This window comes from Puma concolor, chromosome F2, assembly GCF_028749965.1.
Source record: "Puma concolor isolate L17-30 chromosome F2, mPumCon1.1.hap2, whole genome shotgun sequence".
Classification (NCBI taxonomy): domain Eukaryota; kingdom Metazoa; phylum Chordata; class Mammalia; order Carnivora; family Felidae; genus Puma; species Puma concolor.
In genome coordinates, this window is record NC_141684.1 from 13378451 (window position 1) to 13400149 (window position 21699).

At 53.9% G+C, this 21699-nt stretch overlaps 1 long non-coding RNA gene across 36 annotated transcripts in view; it reads right to left on the bottom strand.

Annotated features, from left to right (window-relative positions):
- The window catches only part of LOC147571837 (uncharacterized), a 372786-nt gene that overhangs the window by 302239 nt on the left and 48848 nt on the right, over positions 1-21699 (bottom strand). For 35 of the 36 annotated variants that reach the window (XR_015246968.1, XR_015246998.1, XR_015247000.1 and 32 more), the window contains one exon: positions 618-979. The exons of the other annotated variant lie outside the window; for it this stretch is intronic. This is a non-coding gene — a long non-coding RNA (uncharacterized LOC147571837). The remainder of the gene's footprint in view (positions 1-617; positions 980-21699) is intronic. 36 annotated transcript variants of the gene reach the window in all.

The following is a 21699-nucleotide window of genomic DNA, read 5'->3' on the forward strand; positions in this document are numbered from 1 at the left end:
CAACACGACCCCGGCAAGAGCAAGGGCACACATCACCGCCACTGAACAGAGAAGGGAGAGGCAGGCAGCGGCCACTCGGCCCGAGGCACACAGCAGGGGTGGGTCAGAGACTCAAACCCAGGCCTCCTGGCTCCACACACACCCTGCAAGCATCCAACGATGCGTCTCTCGCGCTGAGCACAGAGGCGTGCCTTCCGTCCCTACTCACTCTCAACACCTTAATTCACTAACGGTCGCGCCCTGATGCCCTTTCTGCAGCCAGAGACGCTACGTGCCAGGCGCCGTGGTGGGTGTTCAAAACACACTTCAGAAGGAAGAGGCCTCCGCCTTCGAGGCCCTTGTGGTCTGGTGGATGGAGACGGGCACACGAACCAGGACATCAACAGGGAACGGTGGAGGCTCCTGGGGAGCTCCTTCCCATTTCTGTCCATCTCCCCCAGGCACCCAGCACCCAGGCAGACGCACAGAGTGAGCTCATTCAACGCCAGCTCCCCTTGAGGGCCGGCTCCATCACGGCGACCCCTCTCCCACCAGCCAGGCCAGTGTCACCTAAAGCCCAGGTGGACACCTGACAGAACATGCAGAGGACGTGTGCACAAGGAGGAGACAGGCCTTACGTGTCACAGGGAGCCCCCGGCGGGGCTGGCAGAGACCCAACCAGGCATCCGTGAGGAGAGAAGGACAGAGTCATCAGCCCTCACAGGAAGCCGCGGTCCTCCGTCTCCCACGAGCATCCAGGCTGCAGGGATCCGCCAGGCACTCAGCCAGGGCCTTCCTTAAAACCGCCAGTAGCATCCAGACAGGTGTCAGGTGTACGTAACTCCAGAGAAAGCTTCCACCAACTTTATTCCCCAGGCAGCTGAATATCACTGTAAATCCAAAAGGCTCCGAAAATCCTTGAATGGAGCTCCATGTAACCGACAGGCACGGCCATCGTGAGGGGCATCTTTTTAATTCCTTTCTGGTCCAAAGATCAGGGCTGGGGATGAGAAGAAGAAAAATCAATCTTGTTGGAATCAGGACCCAGAGCAGTCGTCGTGTTACTCTTCCTTGTATTCGACCCTAATACACTTAGAGGGGAACTCACCAAGAATAACGCCCCGGAGCTCTGACACCCAAACAGAGGGGAGGCAGGAGACCCAGGGCCTGCCTCAGGGGAGGGTCACCGCACACAGGCACCAAAGACCTCTCAGACCCAGAATCTTCTACTGCTTGGGGCTCCCCAGAACTACCCTGAGAGGGCAGAGGGCACATCTATTATAAAGATGAGGAGAAAACATCCGAGAAGGGGTAGGCGGCTAGCTTAGAGAGTTAATAGTTGGGCCAGACCTGGCATACAGTCCTGAGCTCCCCTGCAGGGCTGAGAGGTCCCGGCAGTGAGCAGAGGGGGTTTGGGGTCAGCCGGTAGGAAGTAGTTCTTTGTTTGGTTTCTTTTTAAAGACAACCACAAAGCTCTGGCATCTCTCCAGGCCTCGTCCTGCACAGTGAGCTTCTTCAGGGCAGGGCCCGGGGCCGTTCCCTTTCGTTATTCACGTATGCAGCAATTACTGAACACCTGCTAGGTACCCAGTACTGTTCTAGCTCTGTGGGGATACTCCTGACTCCCCCGCACAGGGACTGAAATTATTCCAATGGACCCATGACGCACAGGGCTGCAGGCTGGACCGTCACCACCCAGCCAAAGACAAGAGCGACTGCCCTTTACAGGAGTGCCTATCCCTCACCGCACTAGGTTCTGGCCCACCATCTGATACAACCACCAACCCCCCCAACCCTGGGCCACTCTGGGACTCTTGCCTCTATTTTCCAGATAAGGAAATGGAGCCACACACAACTACCCAGCTCCAAACCAGTAAGAGTGGAGCCTGAAACAGGCGAGTGTCTCCCAACTGTGTACCCCGATCCGCTGCTCTGTGTTACGAGTGAGGACGCCTACCTGAAGTGACTTTACCTCAAACTTACTACCAGGCGTTTCACGCGCGTTGGACCCTCATTTAACCCCGATGGCAACTTTATCTGTAAGAGGCTATTCTTATCCAGTTTGAGAGATGAGAAACCTGAGGCCCAGACAAGTTAAACAACTTGCCCGAGGTCACACAGCTAGAAAATCATACAACAGAGATTTGAAGTCAGGCATCTGGCACCAAAGCCCAAGAGCGTGACCATCACAGCAATGGTCATTAACAGCAACTGTTTTGTTCCTGCGGCAACAAATGTTCAAACACTTGGTGGCATAAAACAACACAAATTTGTTATCTCATGGTTTTGGAGGTCAAAAGTCTGACCCGGGTGTCACCAAGCTAAAACCAAGGTGCTGGCAGGGCTCTTTCTTGTGGAGGCTCTAAGAAAAACCTTTCTCCTTGGCTTTCTCCAGCTTCCAGAGGTGGCTCTCGGATGCCTCAGCTCAGGGCTCCCTTCTTCCATCTCCAAATACAGCAACATAGCATCTCTCTGACACTGCTCCCACCAGTATACCCCCCTCGCTGACCCTTCGGCCTCCCTCTTCCACTTTCAAGGAGCCCTGTGGTTACACGGGGCCCGCCCAGATGACCCAAGATAATCGTCCAGCCCATGGCCCTGCACTTGAATCGTGTCTACAAAGTCTCTCTTGACATGTAAGGTCCTAGGGACTACGGCATGAACATCTTTGGGGGGACTATGATTCACAGCAACCATGCCAACAGGGATCCGTCCTCTGTTTTAAGCATTCTTCAGTGACCAGGGATCACAGGGTGAGCTCCCCTTGTCCCATTTAAACCCACCTGACATAGCTTTTAGGCCCAAGAGAAAGATGGGCTCAAAAGGAAGTTTGAGTATCTAAATATTAGACTCTAAGAGAGAAATACAGGATAGTGGTTTAAACATTAACGTCTGAAGTCAAACTAATAAACTTACTAGCTATGTTACTTGGGGAAAATGGTTTTAACCCTTAGTTTCCTCATCTGTAAAATGGGGTGAATTACACATCTCTGCTGTCAGCACAGAGTCCCCTTCGGATCCTCTGTCCCCCGCTCTCTCTCTGCCCCTCCCCCACTTCTTCTCTCCCACTCTCTCTCTCTCTCTCTCCCTCTCAAAATAAATAAATAGACTTAAAAAAAGAAAGAAAGAATCACCATGAAGTACTTAGCACACTGCCGGGCACATATTAAGTGTTCAATTAGCCATTATTTTATTCTGCAAATGGATGAGGCCTCCTGCTAGTCAAACGCAGCCTGTCCTGGGTCTCCCCAGGCTCAGCTCTGGCCCCAGGAAGCAGCCAGGAGAGGCGGGGCACTGCAGGGTCAGGGCCGGGGTCCTGTGGGTCCAGCAGGAGGGGGCAATGACTTGTGGTACCAGCCCCTGTCAATGGCAGGGGAGAGAAGGAGGGACACGGTCTGTTAAATATTTACAGAGGCCCACGGGCAAGGCTGAAGCCACGTGTGTTTGGTTGGGGACAGGTACATTAAAGCTCTGTCACCTGGGGAAGAATTATTACACGGTCTGCTGGGTGCCACTGCAGCCAAGCAGTGGACCCTCCCGGAGGAGGTGGCCCAGCCCCGCCATGGGCTTCACCGGCAAGAACCCGCAGCACGGCACAGCGCGACCTGTCATGTCACCCGATAGTAACGTCTCCCTCTTGGGGAGCATTTCCGCTTGCTCCGCTATGTGATCTTTTTGCAAGGCATTTGCTTCTGCTGTAACTGACTGGCCAAAATAAAAAAGACGGTCAATACCCAGGACTGGTTTCCCCTGGGCCACTGGAATTCTCACGCAAGCTGGTGGACAGACGATCTGGGAAACTGGTTTGGCATTATCCACTAAACCTGAGCGTGTATGTGCCCTGTGACCCAGCAGTTCCACACCCATTTACAGACTCACAGAAATGTGTACCCGTCACTGAAAAATGTCGTGGGGCGCCTGGGTGGCTCAGTCCATCAAATGTCCATCTCTTGGATTCAGCTCAGGTCATGATCTCATGGTTCGTAAGATTGAGCCCCGCAACGGGCTCTGCGTTGACAGCTCAGAGCCTGGAGGCTGCTTCAGATTCTGTGTCTCCCTCTCTCTCTGCCCCTCCCCTGCTCACACTCTGTCTCTCTCGCTCACTCTCTCTCAAAAATAAATAAACATTAAAAAAAAAATTAAACACACACACACACACACACACACACACACACAGAGGAATGCTACACTGTTACATTGTTACAGAGCAACGAGAACGAGCCACAAACATAAGTCTGAGTGAAAGAAGCCAGACACCAGGGAGAGCCCTACGGTGTTACTTATGTTAAACACATAAGCAGGTTAAAGTAATCTATGCTGTGAGAAGTCAGGACAGGGTGATCCTGAGTGAGGGGGAAGGGACAGTTAGTGACCGGAAGGCATCAGGACTGCCTCCAGAAACGCGGGTGGCCTTGCATTCACCCAGGTGCCGGCTGCACACCCACGTGCGGTGTGCGAACACCGGCCAGGCCGCCCGGGGAATCACGACAGATGGACTTTCTAATGCCTGTCGAGGCCCAACAAAATGGTGGTTAACTTTTCTTTAATGTCTCCCGAGAAAGTACGCTGTTGGCAGGCCTCTGGCTTGGGAACGGCCCTCCAGGCCTGGGACCCGGCACCTGCCGGCCTTCCCTACCCCTCCACACGGTCACGGCCCGCTGCTTCCAGCTGCCCCTGCCCCTGAGGGCACCGAGGGGAGCACTTGGCAAATAACCGTCTTCCGGCCTGGTGACACAGAATTCAGAATCCGGCCTGGAATTGCCCCACAAGAAAATACAGCTCCCAGCCCCATTCTTTTGGCACAGTCTGCCCCTGTGCCTCCCGGCCCACACGTGTCATTTCCTTCTTGACCCTCCCTAGTTCCACCAGCTGGCCCCCTGCAGTGAGCATCCTGAAGAAAAACTAGAAACAGGCTGCCTCTATTTCCTACACAACAGCGGGGCTGGGGGGGAGGGGGGGAACCTTCGTAACCAGCAGCCCTTAAATACGGGATCCACGGGAGGATGCTCTGGTAGCTGCAAGAGTCCAGGTGCCCTGGGTTGGCTCAGAATGGTGAGCGTGGGTACAGGGCACAGATCAAGTGCGCAGGTCAAGTGGTCCCTGGCACCCGCATGCAAGAGAAGCGTAGTGGGAGCCAGGGGACGTATCCGTGGTGTGCCTGGCCGTGTGCCGTCCCCTTTCTGTGGCTGGGCCCCCGGACTCTGAGGGTGTGCTTTCTCTCTCTGTCCTCTCTCTTCTCTCTGCAACAGTGAGTAGTCCTGTCACGCAAGAGTCAGCAGATGTTAACTCTGGCGCCTCTGGAAGCCAGCCTCGGCCACGGCTCTGGCCAGAGCAGTAACAGAGGGGTTCTCGGCTGGGAGGGTCCAGTCAGGAAGGTTCCCCCACTCTGGGCGCGCCCCAGCATCTGTCCCAGGCGCGGGAGGCAGGATTTCCTCAAAACGGGTGCCACAGAAGAGGTGTCTCCGTTCTCTTTTACTGACGAAGAGAGAGGCAGCAATTTCTCTGGCCATGTTCACATTATGTCTCTGTGATCCCCGAGAACTGGGGCCTGTCCAACCTGGAGAGATAAATCAAGGAGATTTGTTCCCGGGGAAAGCGGCCGCCGTCCTCTCGCTGACAGTCTCTGTTTTTGCTTCATTTCAGTTTCTCCTCCCCGTGTGCTGGGAAGACGTGGATCGGCTGCTTTGGAATCCCCACGCCTTCCGGCACACGCTCCCCCCCTGCACACACCAGATTCATCACTCAGAGGATGGGGGCGATGAGGCGGGCTTCGGGGGTATGAATCGCAATGCTGCGCTCAGTCACTGGCCGTGGGCACACCCCTTAAGTTCTTTAGAAGTTTTCTTGTCGGGGCACCTGGGTGGCTCAGTAGGTTACACATCCGACTTCAGCTCAGGTCATGATCTCACGGTTGGTGGGTTCAAGCCCCGCATTGGGCTCTGTGCTGACAGCTCAGAGCCTGCAGCCTGCTTCAGATTCTTTCTCCCTCTCTCTCTGCCACTCCCTGGCTTGCATTCTGTATCTCCCTCTCTCTCTCTCAAAAATAAATAAACATTAAAAAAACTTTTCAGTGTTTCCTTGTCTAATAAAAATAAAGAATCAAAATGCGTGTCCTCTTGGGTTCTTACGTGGATGAGAGACTGTATATAAGGTATTCAGCACACACAGCTGCCCACCGCGGGTTCACAAGTCACACGGAGCATCAGCTTCACCCTCAACAGCCCAATGCACCAGTATGTGGCTGCTCTTCTCACCAGTTAGGCTTGAGAGATGCAAAGCGAACCCGGCCCCATTCACTAATGTTCGTAACAGTCTGATGATCCTGTGCCAGACACCCTGGGCTTACACAGGAGGGGCAAGGGAGCCCACACAGAACGAGCCCTTCCATGGCCACGTACCATCACGCATTTGTAACAGAGCCCCGCTCACAGCTCTAACGGACACTGATTAGAGCCAGTCTTAAAAATACTGGCATTCGGGTTCGGCCAGGCTCCAGAAGTCCCGCACAGCACTTGGGAACTCAACATGTGCTTAATAAGTGTTGGCTGCAAGGAGACCTGGGTGGCTCAGTTGGTTAAGCGTCGGACTTCGCCTCAGGTCATAATCTTGTGTTTCATGAGTTTGAGCCCCACATGGGCTCTGTGCTGACAGCTCGGAGCCTGGATCCTGCCTGGGATTCTGGGTCTCCCTCTCTCTCTCTGCCCCTCCCTCACTTATGTTCAGTCTCTTGCTCGCTCGCTCTCTCTCTCAAAAAATAAATAAAAACATTAAAAAAAAAATAAGGGGGCGCCTGGGTGGCTCAGTCGGTTGAGCCTCCGACTTCAGCTCAGGTCATGATCTCACAGCTTGTGAGTTCGAGCCTCACGTCGGCCTCTGTGCTGACAGCTCAGAGCCTGGAGCCTGCTTTGGATTCTGTGTGTCCCTCTCTCTCTGCCCCTAACCCACTCGTATTCTATCTCTGTCTCTCTCAAAAATAAATAAACTTTAAAAAAAAAATAAGTGTTGGCTGAAATAATGCTGGAAATCATGTCAGTCAAGGAAGATAGTATCCCTGCCTTCAGGGAGCTTCCGGGCTATCCCAAGAGATCCAGAGACGTGGAGACAGTACATGTCCATAATTGAACACACCGGGTGGTGTCTGGGTTGTGACGGTGGGGTGGCAGGAGCCAGGGCAGAGAAAGAGAGGCTGGGGCATACTGAATGTGAGAGCCCCTTGCATATCAGAGCATAAGAAACCTTGGAATAATCAGGTCCAATTCCCTCACTGAACAGCTGAGAAATGAGGCCCAGAGAGACAGAGTGACTGGCCCAGAGCTGCTCAGCGAGGACCCTGTGGGGTGCTGGATAAGAAGCAATCTCAAGTATGAAGGTGGGCTGGACACACAGCGCCTGGGAGAGGAGTAGCTTCTAAACTCAGCAGGCACGGGGCACAGTCAGCAGAAGGCGGCATGACCAGAGGCCTGGCAGAGCAGGTGAGAACCACATCTCCCGAATGCTTGTTCGAGGGCACTGGCTGCAGTAAGTCTTGTCACCTCAACAATGCTGTGCCTTGTGAGCCCATTTTCCAATGAGGACAGGTAGGCAGAAAGGGGGCTGAGATATGAGCCCACGCAGTCTGCCTCCAGAGCCTTTCTGTTTAACCACTAGGTTGTCCTGCCACAGAAGGGTTATGTGGTAGGAAAGCCTGGGGGCAAGGTGACAGGATAAGAGGGTTCCAGAAGACAGAGATGGGGAAGCAGGAGCTAGTTGTTGGAAAGGTCGACGCACAGAGATTCCCCAGGCATTGACAACATCCACAGCCAGACTCTGAACAGAAAGGCCCTCGCCAGTGACCGGTTGGTCAGGGAATGCCAGTCCTCGCTATTTTTCCAGCGGGAAGTGGCCCACATTGCCCAGGACACGCCTCTCCAGAGTGGTGGCGCGTCCGACTGTGGCCTGGAGGTGTCACATCATCCCCGGCTGGCTCAGGGCCGCCATGACGGGAACAGGGAGGTAGTGTCCCCAAAACCAGATGAGTCCCGACTGCCTCTCCCCACCCACAGGTGAGAGGAGGAATGCTCTCGGAGAAACCCGTGGGCAGAGCCAGGAGCACGCAGGTCCTACAGGCCCTACAGGGGAGGGGAGGCCACACCAAGTGGTGACCGGAGCTCTACAGACAAACAGACCCAACACCTCCTGTGCGGCTTCACCTCCTGAACCCACAGCCACGTCCACGGGATGCGCCCTGCCTCGCAGAGCCAGGGGTGAATCAGTTGGCCTGTTGAAGCCCTTTCACCCAGCAGGTCCTCAATAAAAGAAAGCCTTCTGCCTGCTCAGCTCCCAGCCACCTCCTCTACAGCTTGAAGGTGATTCAGACACTGAGATGAGCTGAGAAAAGTCGTGAACGTGCTCCTGCCACAAATAACAAAACTTCAGGCCTGGGAGTGAGTGAATGAGTGTGTGTGTGTGTGTGTGTGTGTGCGCGCGTGTGTGTGTGTGTGTGTGTGTGTGTGTGTGTGTGTGTGTGTGTGTGTATGTGTTTCCCTCACTTCCTTTTTTTGCCCTTGCCCACAAAATCCCTCAGGGAAAGGTCAACAAAGACCCAAATGTCATCAGATCCTCATGAACAAAGGGGGCACGGTGCCCTGGACCCGAGCCACTGAGCCATGAGTGGAGCAGGCAGTTCACAGAACAGCAGGACCTGCCCTCGAAGGCTCACCGTATTAGAAAAGTTCCAGAGCGTGCATATTCTCCCAGAAAGTAACTTTGAAGGAGACCACGATCCCACACAGGGCCTGCCTGCAAAGAGTTTCACATCTCACTAAAGAAAATGGGTCAGTGAGAAACCACCCGTTCAAGGACTAGCCCAACGAACCGTTGTCCACGCGCCCTGAACCATCGGGGAGCCCCACGCGGGACTGCGGCTGTCTGTGTGGAGGGCTCACAGGGTCCCTGAGAGGTATGTAAATTGAGAAGGAAAAAGATGCTCAGGGTAGGGGCAAGGGGCGATGCTCAAAATAAGGCAGAAATGAGAAACAGCATTTACTAATTGCCAAGCACAGAAGAGATCCCTTCTAATTCCCCCCATTTAATCCCCATTAATGATCACAACCAGAGGGTCAGGGCTCCTATCCCAAAATTACAGAAGTGGGGAGAAGTGGGGAGAGCAGGCCCCTTGCCCAATGTCACGCAGCTCACAAGGGGTGGAGTGCAGCCCAGGACCATCAGCCGCACGGTCCCGCGGGTCCACCCCTGCGACAAGCCCCCCCACCGCCTCCCTTTAGCATCTGGGTCACATTCTGGGGCCATCAGCTCGATTCCTCAACACAGAGCTTCCCACCAGGCGACCCTGCCGTACCTGCCCTTTCCCACACCTCACAGCCCCCACATCCCATAATCACCACCTTTGTTCCAACTGCTCTTTAAAACCTGGATTAGCTGGGCTTCCGGGGAGGTCACGCTGTGACTCTGGAATGCACTTCTGACTTTCACAGAAACCGGTCTTACTTCAAGCCACACAGGCACATGTCACTAAGTAAACTCGGGCCATCTACCTTGTCCCTGGGGCCGTGGGCAAAATCCAACGTGGAGGGGGTGGGGCAGGAGGAAGAGACCACAGAACAGAAATCCAACAGGCTGGGTGCAGGGCACGCAAAGTCCACGCTGCTGTGCCGTCCCCCGAATGCGCCAGGCGGTGTCAGTCTTCCCGGGCTCGCACTCTTGCCACCCTCCTCCTCCTATCAGAAGGTGAACTCCACCGTGTCCCCTGTCACCAGCATTACGGGGTCAGGAGCCGCAGGGAGTATATGGGCAACACGGAGGCTATCTAGGGAAAGACAGGAGAAGGGAGGGAGGGGAGGAAAGCAAACAGGTGCAATGAAGAAGCAGCAGAAATTAAAATTCACCAAAAACATGTCAGAGCAGTAGTCCAGGAAAGAAGCCTGACAGGGACCTCAAGTGGCCAGAGCTCCGTGGGAACTGGGTGGCGTTCCGGCATTCATGGTGATGTCTCTCTCTCTCACACACACACACACACACACACACACACACACACACACACGCGCGCACACACACACACACACACACACACACACACACACACACACACACACACTGCTGTTTGGTGGGGGCGGGGGGTGTGTGTGAATTATCCCTATCTACCCAGGAACAAAAAAGGACTCTCTGGCCCAGGGGGCCTCACACCTGAGTGTCTCTAACTATTGCCCAGGGGCCTGTTCCAGTACAGATCCCCAAGGTCCACGCACACACGGACGCACGGCAATGCCGGTCAGCAGGCCTGGGCTGGGGTCTGCTCCACAGGTCCCGCGGTGGGTACTGACGCAGGGGTGCTGCAGGAGTCACTGGAGAAGCCCCGTTCCGGGAGTGAGCGTGCAGCCTGAGGTGAGTAGTGTGAGCTGGAGACCGTGACCTGCCCTCCCCGACCCCCTCTGGGCCCGCCCCTACAGGGCTCCTGACACCCAGGGGCTAGGGCTGTCCTCACCCACCCCTGGGAAGTTGTTCTGAGGTGTATTCTGCAGGCGGCAGTTAGGGTCCACCAGGGCGGCTTGCCCGGGGCCCCCGAACTAGAACAAGCAGAACCTGGAACTTAGAAAAGGAATATATGCACTCTGAATTCTGAAACTGGAGGGTGCTTTAGAGGACAGGAAGGAAACGGAAAAGGAGAAAAGAAAAGGCACAGGGTACTGAGCTCTCGTCACTGGCCCCCCTTGGCCACACCTCTTGCAATGAATGCTGCAGCCGGGCCCCGAGGAGCACCAGCCTCAATGGACCCCCTGGCTGCCACCAGTGCTGCTTACTGCTCACCAGTGCCACCCAGGCTGCTCACTGGAGGAGAACTGGATTCGGATGGTGGAGGAGGGGACCACGTGGGGCTTTCCACAGTCTCTTGGCGAGCTGACGGAAAGATGTGACCATGACTGGAACCCAGTGCTCTGTTCACCAGCACCCGGGGCACTCGGCAGGCTCAACACAGCTCAGCGTTCCTGCTCCCTCTCCTGTAGGCCCACAGGCACCCAGAGGGTCACGTCGGAAGAGACGCACACAGCGAGAGCACCGCAGCGCCCGGGCATATGCCAGCAGAAGACCTTCCTTTCGGGAGGGACAGGGTCACCCGACACATCTCATCACATCACCTCCCTGTCTCAAACCTGCGGGATTAGTCAACAGCCTCTAAACCAGGCCAGAGGTGATTCCCACAGCTAACAGTACAGGGCTCGGGTCAGGGGCAGCGTGCACTCAATGTCCCTAACAGGCAGGTACCGGCCCCGTCCCATCATACAGGTGACGAAACCACAACACCCATAACACAGGGGTAATAAGGTGAACCACGACTAAAGCCCCACGGTCCAAGCTCTTACACTTGCAGCCCCAGCTGTAACCACCTCTGCACTCTGGCCACACTGGACACGTCACTTGCCGACCCTCTTCTTGGTGTCTGCTCCTGCTGTGCCTCTAACTGTTCAGCCCTCTCAGTGAACTTCTACTCATCCTGCAAAGCCCTTTCCCTCCTCTGTGCAGCCTTCCCCGTGTTCCCATCATCTCTTTGTGACTCACAGCTGAATCCGCTGTTGCCACTCCCCCAGTGTTCCCACAGTATGGTGACAGACACCATATGGATTTCAAAGTTCCAAGCCTGTCATCTCCTCTGGCCCATCCGCTCTGCCCGGCCACCCAATATGCAGAACTGGGACGCTCTGAAAGTATGCAGGCCTCATTCTCTCCGTCTCCCTGGCCCCACGCTGAACGGCTGCCATTTCCCTGTAGCCCTGAGCGTCCTCCATTACAGTGTGCAAGTGACATTGGACAGCAACTATCTCATCCTTAAATTCTCAATCTCCCAGAACCCAACGCTGCAGATGCTCGGCAGCAAGCAAATGCTCAATTAACGTTCACACTGGATATTCACTCCCTGCACTAGTTACAGAGCCTGGCCAGAATGATGGAGACTGTTTTAGGGAAGAGACAGCAGGGGGGCACCTGGGTGGCTCAGTCGGTTGGGCGTCTGACCTGGGCTCCGTTCATGATCTCACGGTGCATGGGTTCAAGTCCCGCATCAGGCTCTGTGCTGACAGCTCAGAGCGCAGAGCCTGCTTTGGATTCTGTGTTTCCCTCTCTCTCTGCCCTTCCCTACTCACACTCTGTCTCTCTGTGTCTCTCAAAAATACATAAACATTGAAAAAAAATTGTTTTTAAAAAGGAAAAAAACGGCAGAAGGATTCCAAAAGAAAAGTGGACAATGATGAATCACCGATTCCTAGAGTGGAGCAGAGATGCACGAAGATTCTGGAAGGGAAATGTGGTTTTTGGAGACCCAGGCTTTGTTTGCATTCTGCTTCCATTATTCACTGTGCCCCCCAGGAGGCTTATTTAGCATTTTGAAGGTCTGCCTTCCTCCTCAGAAATTAACAACTGTCCTTACTTCACAGGGCCACTGGGAGGATAAAGTGGGATAATCCATGCAAAATGCACGGCGGGTCCCTCACACACAGAAAGCACTCAATAAATATTAGCTAATATTACCACACACACACACACACACACACACACCGCCCTCCGGCAGCTCAATACATGGACATTAACCACCGTCATTTCTCTGCAGCCAAGAATGCTCTGGAATGATAAACATATTCCCTATGCTTCCAGAAATTAAAAGCGGTCTCCTTTCTAACCATTTCCCAAATTAGTTAAGGATGAGAAAGCGCTTCCTTCGGTTAATTCGCGGTGCCGTATATACACAGGTAGTGCAGGCCAGTGAATGAAAGGGAGACAATGTATGTCACCGGCATTTCGAGAATCTGCAAGGAGGAGCATGTATTCCGTCTGAACTTGCCTGACTTTCTCTAGAACCCTTGGGAGGACACACCCGAGGCCAGAGGCAGGCCCAGGTCTTGGGACACCACAGACACTCCCAGCTGGATGCCTGCTGCTCCGTGTCCTTGACTAACCTGGGCAGGAAAGCCGAGCTGGCCAACACCAGCAAGCAGAGAGAGCAGAGCTGGGGCCGGGACAGCAGCTCGGCTGTACAGCCGGCAACAGATCGGAGAACACAGGAGTTTTCTGGACACCCTGCTCTCCCAGGGTCTGGGTTCCTAGAAGATCAGAAGCACAGGGGTGGCAATGAGGACAAAGAATATAACTGAACCCACCCAGCACCAGTGACGGCCTCAGACACGACTTCATCAAGTATCTCCCCAGATTCTCATGATGGCACACAGGGGTGGCAGGGCTTTTCCCTCGCGTGGGACCTTTGGAAACTGAAATGGTCAAGCTAGGATTCCAAACCCATGTTTTCTGACTCCTTCCATTAATGTTCTCTGCCAAAGGACGGTGAAGACATTATAGGAAAAGGTCACTTCCTCCTTTTAAAATTCTGTAGTGGTTGAGATTATTTTTCAATGAGCATACACTTTTAATACAATCAATAAAAAATACCGATGTTTTGCTTGTTTTCCTTTTTTTTTTTTTTTGCTTTTGAATCAGCATCTCACACTACAACTTGTGGATATTCTTCTCCAGGTACCGGAATAACGGAACAGGTCCTGGTTACAGGTCCAAAAGCACCAATGAGCTGCATCCCAATCGTTTTCTCTGCACGACAGACATCCTGCCCACACTGAGGGGCAGTCAGACACCGCACCTGATTCTCACGGACTCCTGCCAAGGGACAGATGAAGGTGGAGACCCCGGGCACCCGGAGTCCCGCACAGCCAGCTCCTGCAAAAAGACTGGCAAATGCAAACCTTCAGTGGGACGCAGCAGGCAGCCCGAGCGCTGCTCACTCCAATCTACCTGGCCCTGCCCCCAAGCCCGTGAACTCATGAGCCAGGGCACAGGGACAAGGGAGAATGCACATTCTTCCCCCGCTACGGGAAAGGGCCATGGAACCACAATGACCTCTCTGACGTCCAATTTCATGAACTGCAAAACAAGCATTGTTGTGCAGATGGCAGAAGCTAAAATTCAATGCTTCCCCAAAACTCTTCCACCCCAATGATCTGCATGACCAAACACAGAGGTGGTGTGGCACTAGCGGGGATGGGAGGGTTCCCGTTCCTCTCTAACGTCTATTTCCTTACACAAGTTTTCATATCACGGCCCCCATCCCCATGAGTAAACCCCTCACTCATCCTGAGGTCTGCCGTCCCTGGGAACATTCCCAGGCATCCAATCAACAGAAGGCTGTGGGCGCTAACACTAGGCTAAAATGTAGATGGGGGTCATCTGCTGCGGCCTGCCGATTTCATCACGCACCTCCTGGTGCGCTCTGGCTGAGCCCCCATCCAGCAATAACCATTCCTATGCCCGTCGTAGTTCTGCTTCCTCTTACTGTCTTTTCTTCCTTGTGCGGGGCGGGGGGGGGGGGGGGGGGGGTAGACAGGGCACGGTTACTTGCCCCACCTACAAGGGGATGTGAAGACAGTCTGAGAGGACAGGAATGGATTCAGCCTCACCCTGCAGGCTTCCAGCCCTTCCTGGATGGAGGTCGGGGGAGCGGGTATATGACGTGGCAGTTACAGGGTTAACAGGAAATGGGGCACATGCAGCAACCCTGCTTATATCTTTGGCAAACGAAAAGTGCTAACGTTCCGGGACACCAACCACGCACCAGGGCTCTGCGTGTATCACATTTAATCCTTGCCACAACCCAAGACAGGTTCACGTTTACATATAAGGACGCCGCCGAGGTCCAGGGACTTTAGGTTGCTCTCTCAAGGCCCCACAGCTGGTGAGGGGGAGAAGGAGGTGCCTCTGCCAGAAGAGGAGGCTTGCTTCGGCCGGAGCAGGCACGATGAGGGTACCAGCTTCACAGAGTACTTCACCTCCCTACACTCAGCACTGTCTACTAAGGAAGCGTCTATACTTCCAGAGAGGGCGTGGGCTCCTCCTCCTGTCCACCCTCTCTCCTCCCAAGGAGGCTGACCCTGTGTGGTTGTCTGTCTCAGGAATCCTTCTTTGCCTTGCCCTTACCCCTGGAGGGTCCCCACCATGTTGGGCCTTCCCTGGCTTGCAGCCCCCCCCCCCCCCACACACACACCGGTCTCTGCCTCTCCCCGGGTCTCTCCAGAGCATCTCCCTCGGTGCTCTCTCCTCTCCTCCAAGCATAGCACTCATGGGACTGAGGGTGCCCCCTAATCCACTATGACCTCAATGGGACTAAACACATCTGCAAAGACCCTGTGTCCAAACACAGCCACATTCTGAGGTCCCCGCAGACATAAAGGTGGGGGAGGAGGGGATGGTATTCAAGCCAGTATGGCTGTCTCCTGTGGCCTTCTATTATAAAGTAAAATTTGACAGGAGCGCCTGGGTGGCCCAGTGGGTTAAGCGTCAGACTCTTGGTTTCCACTCAGGTCATAGTCTCCTGGTTTGAGAGTTCGAGCCCTGCTTCATGCTCTGTGCTGAGAGCGCAGAGGCTGCGAGGGATTCTCTCTCTCTCTCTCTCTCTCTCTCTCTCTCTATCTCTCACTCTCTCTCCCTCCCTCCCCCACTTGTGCTCGCTCTCTCAAAATAAATAAATAAACTTTAAAAAACAAAAATTAAGGAAAATTTGGCAAACACTGTCAAACTTCAGATTATGGAGCTGCAGGAACGGATGGTACAAACATATCCTCAAGCTCTCAGGAAAACAGGAGGAAGAGAATCCCGATGGAAAACGGTTGGCGTTGTGTAACATCTTTGTTCCTCTGACATCTGATGTTAGTCAGTTAATACTGAGTAAGGCGACTTAAGTAATTCATACATGATAGCATTGGTATCATTCTGTTATTTAATGATAAAGAATAATGTCAGCTTCGTGGTTTACTAAAGACGGCTTAAATAATTAATTGTAATATGTAACATGCAAACTGCGGGCTCATTCACCGGACCCCATCCTGAACCTGGCCCCCACACCCCCGGTCACTGCATCTCTGCCACCACACACTGCCCTAAGCTGTTATTACCGACCTCCATACGCCAAAGCAACCCCCCTAACCCCGAAGTGTGCACAGAGGACACGGCAGTGCTTGTGGGCGTGCCTAGGGGAATTTTGAGTCCTTCTCAAAGCCCAGCAAATTTGTCAAAAGGAAAAACATGGCACTAAAAATGAGAACTGTGTGAAGGAGGAGGAGGACCAGGGTGCAGAAGTATACATGCAGGGCCATTAAAAAAATGTTACTAATTCAAATGGCGGGAAATTGGTTAAACACGCTCTAAAGCTTCTATACTTTCTGTATAGAACTTTCTACACGTTCTATATAGAACCACAAAACTACGCCCCACAATCAGGAAACACTCAGAGGGGCGTATTTCCTCTGGGAAGTATTTCCCGCTGGGGAAGGTGGAAGAGGTGGGGGACCAGTCGTTCTATGTGGCCCTCAGGCCATGTCGCTGGGTCTTTGCCCCATGACCTGTGCCCGGAGCCCTGGGCGCCTAACCTGTTTCAGCAGCGCCTCACAGGACTGCACTGGGATTAAATTAAATGGGTCACTATTTGCAAAAGACTTAGAACAGCTGCCTAGTTCGTCAGAAGTGCCTTATAATTTTTTTGTTAAGGAAAATATGTATTTTATAACAAGAACAAATGAATTGCGAAAATCCAGGAGAAACTAGCGGACGAGAACAGAAGGAATCACCGAAGCCCAGATACAGCAATAATGCCCTCTCCTGACATGCTCCTCTCATAATGGCTTCTGGGTGACTTCCCACCGTCCATGAAGGCGCAGCTCAGACTCACCAGGCAGCAGCACACGGTAATCTCATTAGGGGGTGGGCGACCTAGAGCCCCTGGCACGTTTATATTAAGGCAGATGCCCCGTGAGGGGTGACAACTCAGAAGATCTCGGGTTCTTCCAGATCCCATGTCAGCACTCCACCCCCACCGGCTCCCAATCCCCCGCCCCCCCCCCCGAATCTGCATTAAAAAAATGACACTGCACAGCCTCAAGGGCAGGCCTCGAAATTCATTTTTCACCTGGAGCCAAGGCCAGCCGGAAGGGCATTACCATCCCAATGGCCTGCCTTTGTCAGAGGAGGGCAGGAGAGCAGGATGGGAATGCAGGAAAACACTGCTGGTTCAGCAGAGCCCTTCCAGACAGAGCATCCCCAGGGAGCACCGGGAGGAGGCAGGCATCTGGGGCACACCCTCATTGTCATTCCAGCCTGGACCCCAGGACAGTCCCCAGGAATGTGCACCTCAAGATCAGAGATAACACTCCCCGTGAAATTTCTCACCTCTCAGCAGAGGGAGGGAGTGCGTGGGGGTCTTTCAGGCCGAGGAGCTGACAGTGGGGTTTGCACATAAAAGGACCGGCAGGCTGCAGAGTCCTGGTCCCCCCCACCACTTCCATCTTCCCCAGCAAGTGATGCCCTCCCCCGGCATCCTCCTCCCGGAAAACTTGGCCCTGGCTGAGGCCAGACACAAGCTCAGGCAGTATCCCCAGCCACTCGTCACATTCTGGGTGCCTGAGCTCCGGAAGAGGACTGCGCAGGGCCTCTGAGGCCAGCTGGGCCAGGTCCTGCGCAAAAGTTACCTGATAGAGCCTTAAATAAGGCTAAACAGATGCAGAGCCCACGCTTGGCCCGGGTATTTGTCAGGCCCAGCTGATGATGACAGGGGAGCTGTTCTAGCTTGGGTTTAAGGAGGCATATCATCCTACACGGTGGACCCAAACCTTACACACACACACACACACACACACACACACACACACACACCCTCACAGACACAGTGTACCTTCTGCTAAACTGGCCCAGACTTCTAAAGGAGGAACCTCAAGGCTCCACCATGTACCTCAAACAGTGTGAAACACATGCTGAGGTGCGGCGAACATGAGGCAAGCCGCTTACCTCTTTGGGCCTGTGTTTCTTCACTAGCGACAGCACAGGTGTCTGTCTATACAGAATGGAACAACGCCAGTGCCCTCCACAAACGCCTGTGTTCACTAGCAGATAATCGAGCCTCCAACCCAGCTAAGACCTCTGAGATGGCTTCTGACACTGCCCCCCCATCCCTCCCCCCCCCCACCCTACCGCAAGCAACAGCAGCTCCTGTCTCCATGCCCTCATCACCCCGTGTTCGCTCAGGCCCTGTAGAATTCTCCCAGGCCACCCCCTCTATTAGACCAGGCTCCTCTCCCAGGCAGGTGCCTACTTCATGCCCCTGCTCATCTCCAGGCTCCTAGCCTGGCTCCCATCAGGTAGGGGTGGGCAGTGCCTGCTTTCCAAGTGTGGGTCTGCCAGGCCAGGCCCTGGGCAGGTAAGCAGTGGGACTCAGGTTGCGGCCAGGGTCACCTCCATGCAGTCCCCTAGCTGATATCTTATCCTTGGGGCAGAGACACAAAAGGACTGGGAGTTGTTCCCTGCACAGGCAGCTTCAGAGGGCCTTATCAGCAGGAGCTTGGACCTGTGTCCCGGCAGATGGAGAAGGTGCTGGGCCCTGGACTGGGGCACAGCCATTGCTTTCAAGCAGCGTAAAGAAATAACAAACTCCAACAGACCAGCCATTTTAAAATGACAGGGTAGGAGGGATAGGGGGTCCCAACCCTAACGCACCTGCAGGTTAACGCACCTTTAGGCCACCCTTCCCAGGGTTCCCCAAGCCACCTGGTGGATGAGGAAGCGGTGGCAAGACACCTGCCAGGGCCCCCACAGCTCCAGGTAGCGCACCTGGGATTAGACCATGGGTCTTCCAGCTGGCTTGCTCTCCACCACCCCACATGGACCCCAGGGACTCAGAACGGTTCCAGGCTTGTGCGCTGAGCACCCTACCGGGTCCCCGCCAGCACAAGGGCAGCCTCCGCCACCCTCCTCTGCCGTTCCTGTGGGCACGTGAACTCCAACTTGACTTCTCACTGAATGGACTCAGAACTTCCCAGTATGAGAAGCTCTCTGCCAAATTCAGTATGTGTCAATTACGAAAACGGGGCGAGGGAGGACAAAAGTAAATCAACCTCCCCTGGGCACTTGTTAAGTGCCAGGAACAGGCATCCAGTCACTGAATCGCCCAGGAACCCTGACAGTAGCAAGTCTTATCACTTCTACTTTTCCCACAGGAGGCGGGGTCCCCAGAGAGCGCTGGCATGCCCAAACCCACGCAAGGGGACCGGAGCAGCCGATTCCAGCTGGCAGGCTCTGTCCCCTCAGCCACAAAGCCTCCCGCATCCCTGCTCACCCGCACGGAAGCGACCTGACCACCAGGTACACACTTTCTCTCCCTCCCCACCCCCAGTGCAAACCCACACCCCACCGGCGGCTTCTGCTGCCAGCAGGATGGGCCTTGGAGTGATGCAACCAGAGTTCCCGGATGGTTTCATGCCCCGGCTTGTGACAAAGGAAGATTCTTCCTCCTTCCACGGCAGGCCTGGAGGATACCGTGTCGGGTGCAGGGCACGGGTGCAGCCAAGCAGAGGGCGCAGCTGGCTGTCACTTGGCACTCACCTGGAAACCAGTCCCAACCTCTCCCCTAGATCTCACTGTGTCCACGCTTAGCCAAAATAACCCAGAATGACTAAGGCCAGTGAGGCATGGGGACAAGTCTTGTCACGTCAGCAGCCTTTGCCCTGCTCACCCAGACACCAAAGCAAAGCCCCGACTGTGGGTGCAAGCCTCAGATCAGCCGCGTGGAAGCGTCGTCCAAGCTGGGTGGCCTTATGCAAGTCATTTCACCGGCGTGGGCATTCATTTCCGAGCACTGTCTTAGGGGCTAAGGGAATGCCTACGATGCAATACGAAACTTGGTCCTTGTCCTCAAGAAGATTCGCATCCACTGGAGAAGCAGACGTTAAACAAACGTTGGCATAAGTATCTACTAAGCTAAAAATTGCAGCCGATGTTGTGATGAAGAAGTCTGCCCAACCCCCACCAGTAGTTAATCAGGAGGTTCCAGGTGGAGGTCTCCAAAGAGCTCACATTTACACTGATCCCTGGAAGTTAGCAGGATTTATTATTTGCTTATGAAGAAAGAAAGGAAGAGAGAAGAGAGAAGCTTCTTTGGCAAATACCACTTATGCAGGAACATTTAAAATGGGCAACTGCCCAGATTAATGAGAGGGGTCCTGCATTCACTTGCAAAACATGATTTTGCGACCACAATCAGATGCAGATTTGGAAAGAAATGTCCCCCATGGAAATGGAGGCGCCCCTTCCTGGAACAGCATGCCTAACAAAGAGTCCAGTGGGGCTCCCCACTCCCCCATCTGCAAAATTCACAAGTTATTCAAAACAGATCTTACAAATCAATGAGGAAAAAAAACTGCTAACACCCCAAAGGAAATGACCAGTTGACAAAACACAAACAGGCAATACACAGGAAAAGCTGGTCCATCAAGAACATCTTTTGTTTTGGGGCCTTCACTCCAGGTTGTAGAGTTTGCTGCATTCTTCAGGATGTTCACACTTCAGGACGCGGTCTCAGCAGCCCCTAAGAGCCGGTCTGTGGAGGGGCGACTGGTAAAATATTCCTCGGAAGAAATCGGACAGAATACACCAAGACTCGTATCTTCTGGGGAGCCTCTGCCTAGCAAACAGCCAGAGGTGCAGGACCACGTATGTGTGTTTCAACAGGCAAAAGCAGGAGGAGTGCCTGGCAGTCATGCAGCAGCATACACAGGCGCCCTGTGCCGTCACCCTTACCGGCAGCCCTCGCCTCTCCTTCACAGAGAAAGCTCCACGCCCCCTAGAAAGGCCGCAGGGCTTACAGAGTATCCTTCTTGTACAGGTGCATGATCCCATGTGGAAAAGCTGCTCAAAACAAGTTTTTAAAGGGGTCCCTGGGTGGCTCAGTCGGTTGAGCAACTGACTTCAGCTCAGGTCATGATCTCACGGGTCATGAGTTCGCGCCCCGCGTCGGGCTCTGTGCTGACGGCCCGGAGCCTGCAGCCTGCTTCCCATTCCATGCCTCCCTCTCTCTCTCTGCCCCTCCCCCGCTCACACTGCCTCTCTTACCCAAAAGTAAATAAACATTAAAAAAACAAGTTTTTTCAAACTTTGAATGGCACGGGGAAATGGTCTTGATCTAATATGAGATGAACAAAGTCAAGACACAACCCTTATGGAAGCAGGAAGCAAGACAGCAATGGCTACTGCCCAGCCATCAGGATTAGAGGTGATCTGTATTTTCTGCTTTATTTTTTTTTTCCTGCTTTTATTTCATTTTCTGCCTGTATTTATGCATAAGCAAGCTCAGGGGAGAAAAAAAAGTTTCTTAGCCTCTTAAGTTCCCCCTCAATTCTGTGGCAGGGGCCTAAGTGATGGTGGATCTGAAGGCTCCCTTGACCCCGAGGAACAATTCATCCCCCAAGATTCAATTCAAACAATTCTCCAGTGAAACCAGCCCTAGGCCACCCATGATGAACCCTCTCTCCCCTCCAGGGTCCAGTGTGCCCCAGTTAATAGTTCCATGATAGCACCTACTATACTGTGTGTGCTAAAATGACTTAATTATACACTTAGCTGCCCACTAGAACATGAACTCCTTCAAGAGCAGGGACCTTGTTGGCTCTTATCCATCAATGTATCTCCAGAGCCAGGCCCAGTGCCCAGTAGGTAGGCAATGTCTGTTAGATGGGTGGCTGAGTAAAAGGCTGGTTGGGTGGAGGGAAACACAGAGGCTGGAAGAAAAAAAAGCACGGAAGGGTGGATGGAAGGAAGGACAGAAGTACAGATGGAAGCACAGACAGAGGAGGAAGGAGATCGCTAGGAAAAATCACTGGCAAGAGGTGCCCCACCAACAAGACAGCGGCA